We start from the raw sequence: 5,133 nt of genomic DNA on the forward strand, positions 1-5,133 counted from the left end.
CGGTATATGTAGCTCAGAGATTTGTCTCTGAGTGAAACCAAGAGTGAAACACAATTAACTTTTTTAAAGTCCATGAAGTAATTTAAATTGATAGATTAACTTAAACTTTTTCCATCACTGGGGACGGGTACTTTTGCTTATTTGTTATGAACGAAACGTTAGGTTACACTAATCCCTAGTCCCAATTATCGTTAAATAATTAATATTTGATTTATAACATTTTGTTGGACATTCTCTAGTGCTTGTTTAAAAACAAAATTTGTGTGATACTTTAATGTAAAAGATAGTTTAGATATTTAAACTAAATATACTATACCAACAACATAGGCCTGCGAAAGTTGTTTTGGTTTTAATAACGGATTTTCCATAATTCAGCTACACAGATTTCGAAAATAATATTTATTTTTTTCTATCACATAAGGATTTTTTTTTATAAATCGGGAAGAAAAAAAACTCTTACTTAGATCAACTTATTATTTCGGTTATCACAGTGAACATTTTTTATTATTATGTTTGTTAACAAAAATACAAACAAACTGGAGAAAAGGGAAGAACACTGATGTCAAACAAATGTGCATCTTCACTCATCCTATTTTTGTTTGTGTGAAATCTACGTCTTTTACTCACAAACCTACGTGTTGTGGTATTTCTTTTATGTGTTGCGTTATGACGTTTTTCGAAAAATTTGTACGTGATGGAGAAAAATTATTTTCGGATTCAGCGTACGGGAATTACTGTAAAACTTGTAAACATTTCAAGTCAATAAAACCATCGCAGGCCTGTGTTATTTATTTCCCTCCCTCCCAGTAACTCAACAGTAAGTCTGAGGTCTTATAACGCTAAATATCAGGTTTTGATACCCGCAGTGGACAGAGCACAGATAGCCTATTGTGTAGTTTTGTGTTTAACAACAAACAAACAAACAAATTAAATTCTGCAACAGTTTAACCAAAAGTATTTACTCATTTTACAGTCCAGGCGTAACCTAGTTCTTAGTGTGCCTGGACTGTGGATCCGAGGATTTGTGGTTCGCGTCTCGTTGTCGAACAAACTCTCTGCACTTTGGTGCCGTGGGTGCGCAATAAGTGTAAGAGTAATGACTAGATCCTACTATTTAGTCAGTTGAGTTGTGTTAGGATAACTAGCTGTCTTCCTTCCTTCCCTCTAGCGTATCACATCAAAACTAAAAACGGTTATGTACAGTTAACCCTCGTATCCGTTTTTGTGAAAATTCTAACTAATAAAACAAAACTAACGAACCAATTTTAAAGTTGTGAAAACCACCTTAAAATGATATATTTGGTCGACGCTTTCAGTATATGGGTCTATCAAAATAGCATGTTAACTATCTGTACCTGTTTAACCCACTGTGTGACGTCCTCCACACTCCATAGCGGAACTTGTTGAGATAATTTGTGTGGTATCTCTTCACCAATCAGTTGAAGTGCTTGAGCGGCATACTTTGAAGCAATGGCATTTGGAGAACTGGCAACCCTCTTTAAGACTTCTACTGCACCAATGTCGTGAAATATCTAGCGGAATGTAAATATAATAAACTGTTTGTATAAAAACATTTAGAGGAAAGTATAATAAATTGTTTGTATAAAAAAATTAATTGTTTGTATCAAAACATCTAGAGGTAATTAACTAAAATTAATTGTTTGTATCAAAACATCTAGAGGTAATTAACTAAAATTAATTGTTTGTATCAAAACATCTAGAGGTAATTAACTAAGATTAATTGTTTGTATCAAAACTTCTAGAGGTAATTAACTACAATTAATTGTTTGTATCAAAACATCTAGAACAAGAGCAATCATAGAGATTGCATACCTTCGCCCAGTCGCTCCTTTTCGAGATTGCATGTGTTTATATTGGATAACGTCAGAATGATAAACGATCCGGATCATCGTTTTTTAGTGTGATAAGGAGTCTCAACCTTAATGTACCCATGAAATTTGATACAAATCCGATCACACATTACAGAGTTATTAACCCAAAACCGCGAAAATGCCCTATCTCACCATTATAATAAATGCTTCAAAATGATCCAGAATCCAAATACGGTCCATATTTGGGGAGGGCTATCCCCATCGTGTTTTAGATTTTCGTATAGATCGGTTAAACAGTTTTTGAGACACGCGCGCAAACACAGACAGACACACACACGCATACGGACCCCATTGCAATACCCTCGCCCCCGGAGTAAGTATTCTAGTTTTTCTATTAAAGATGATAGGCTTAGGACGTAAAAGATAGATACATATATCGTTTTTAAATTGTTTTATAGTTTTCCAATTTAGTAAACCTCGTTTTTAAGCTACTATTATATTAAGTTAGTCGTTGCAGCCCATGCACATATGCGTGATACCACACACTTCTTCTCATCAAAGGTAAAGTTGGAAATATAATCTGTGACGTGTAGGCCTAATACATTGACGTAAAACTCCATACATATTATATATATATATACATGTATATTGGAATACACAGAGAGAGAGACTGTGTTACATTTATATATATTGGAATGCTCAGAGACTGTGTTACAGAATACAACGAGTTTCTACGTACCTCTGTGTTTCCAAGTTTCTTCTTAATACCAGCCTCTACGGCGAAGTGAAAGGCTGCTAAACTTCGAGCTTCCTCCCTGTTACTGTCTAGGACAGGAACCAGTCTCATGAGCCACTCTTTGGATTGTCCGTGAATATGAGTTAAAGTCCTGCTGGCAAACTCTTCTGGATCATGACTGGCAACAAATGGTTCTACAAGGTCCAGGGTTCCAGACCGCAAGACTGCAGATTCGATCTCTTTGTTAGCTACTAAAGTAGTGATAGCCAAGCAAGCGAAGTACTTGATAATATCATCGTGGCTAAAGGCTAGCGGAAACAGCCAGACTGGCACCTTCTCCTTGATCATTGCTTGCTGGTTCTCAGGACCGCCATAAAGAGAAAGATTGGCCAAAGCTATGGCACAATGGCGAAGAGTTCTCACGTCCATGTGTCTGCAGTCGTAGAGAATTGATTTTAACCCTCCAAGTCTCACCACGTCACTGCAAGTCTTCTCTGAATGTCTGAAGAGATTTTCCAGTATTGCTGCTCCAGTCCTGGAATGACACACAGAATTCGCTTTGCTGAAGGAACACGCTGTTGTCACGATATTCCTCAGACCTTTTTCCACAACGTAGGCTCTGTTGTTATCATTGAGGCAAAGTTCTAGGAGTTTAGCACTGGCAAACTGAAGGTCATTGTCCGTCATCACACAGTTACCTATAAGAATGTCAAGTCCGCCTTTATTGCGGAGGATGTCACACAATTTTTCACCGAGTTCACGTCCATGAGACGGTATAGACCAGGCTTTTGTTATCATATCAGCCATGAAAGACAAGAGTTCCATAACTTGCGGAGTTGGAGATGTCTTCAAACGGTTTATACAGTTTTCCATTCTAGAACAATACCTGGCAATCGCTTTATCCACTTCAGATGATGAGGTATGCGACTGGAGAAGTTGTATGTCATCTTGAATGCCTTCGGTGATAGCTAAATCAGGATTTTGACTTCTTTGGACAAACACTTCTTCCTCGGGAAAAGTAATTATTGGACTTCCACCCGATGGCGACATCAATCCTCTAAAGCCAAGTTCATGGAAATCATGACCACTGAGAATGGAAGTCATCTTATTATTGGAAATCTTTAGCTTGGTAGATGAGGATACGTTTGTTTCTTGTTGGAGCGATGATTGGGCGAAAGTCTGACGTTGTTCTTGAGCTGTCGTGGATATTTTTTCTGTTGTAAATTTTTCTGTTGCTAGGCGTTGAGAAGTGGTCGTAGCAACCCTTTGCTGTTGTTGAATAGTTTCCCCACACTTCAAATGTAGCTGATCTTTATTAATAACGTTCGTCTTTTCAGCAGAGAAGCCATCAGTTTCCAGACGAGCTTTGACTGCTGAAGATGAACGTTTTTCAGCATAATTGAGCTCTTCTGTCTGGAGCTTCTTTAATTCTTTATTATCAATCTTGGCTTTTTTCGCAGGAGAAACCATCTGTGGTAGTTTTAGTTTGGGAAGAAGACATTACCTGCTTTTGTTCAAAGGTAAAATCTCCTCGGGAAGGAGTTTCTGCGGTGTCCAAAACCGTGTCAAGCGAGTTCCCTCTTCTTGCAGACGTTAGTTTCTTCTTGGTGTTACTGCTTGCGCTCGAAGCTACACTAAAACTTCTGGAAAAATTTTGATTTTCTTGAAAAGTTTCGTTTTGTTCCTGCTTGAATTGCTGACTAACTTTGACCTGTGACTTCTTGCATATGCCCGAGGTTGAAGATGTGGCGGTGGTGGAGTTATCAGAAGACTTCAAAGCACGATACCTGGCAGACATATCCGTTCCTTTACTCATTGAAGATGTGTTATTCTTGATCTTACCATTCAAAGAAGCATTGCTATCGAAATTTTGGATCAAGATGTTAGGATCGGTGTCTGTCTTCTGGCTATAATCTTCTGGGAAATCGGGAATCTAAATGAATTGAAACAATAATCATAGTTTTAACCAACATTTATTTACCAATATAGATATAATTTCTTTATAATCTTCTATTATGAAAGTGATACTTGGACAGTACCTCTACTCTGAGGTAGATGTACATTGTATGTTAAAAATGAAATACTCCTGCACTACCTTTACTGTACGTTAAGATCTTGCTACATCTATAATACCACTACTATTATTAAGAACACAATGTATCGAGAGAACCTCTGCTGTGTACTAAAAACGTGCTACATCTACTGTGTGTTAAGAACATGATACGTCGAGAAAACCTCAGTTGTGTATTAAGAACATGATACATCGATAGAACCTCTGCTGTGTACTAAAAACGTGCTACATGTACTGTGTGTTAAGAACATGATACGTCGAGAGAACCTCAGCTGTGTATTAAGAACATGATACATCGATAGAACCTCTACTGTGTACTAAAAACGTGCTACATCTACTGTGTGTTAAGAACATGATACGTCGAGAAAACCTCAGTTGTATATTAAACGTATGCTACATTTAGAGTATCACTGCTGTATATTGAGAAGGTGAATTTTCGAGAGCACCTCAACTTCGTATTAGGAAGGTGCATTATCGAGAGCACCTCAACTTCG

At 37.5% G+C, this 5,133-nt stretch overlaps 1 pseudogene; it reads right to left on the reverse strand.

The window, feature by feature from the left end:
• LOC106470551 overlaps positions 1 to 5,133 on the reverse strand; it is a 52,590-nt pseudogene that overhangs the window by 20,365 nt on the left and 27,092 nt on the right.

The sequence above is a fragment of the Limulus polyphemus genome, unplaced genomic scaffold (assembly GCF_000517525.1).
Source record: "Limulus polyphemus unplaced genomic scaffold, Limulus_polyphemus-2.1.2 Scaffold4080, whole genome shotgun sequence".
NCBI classification, from domain to species: domain Eukaryota; kingdom Metazoa; phylum Arthropoda; class Merostomata; order Xiphosura; family Limulidae; genus Limulus; species Limulus polyphemus.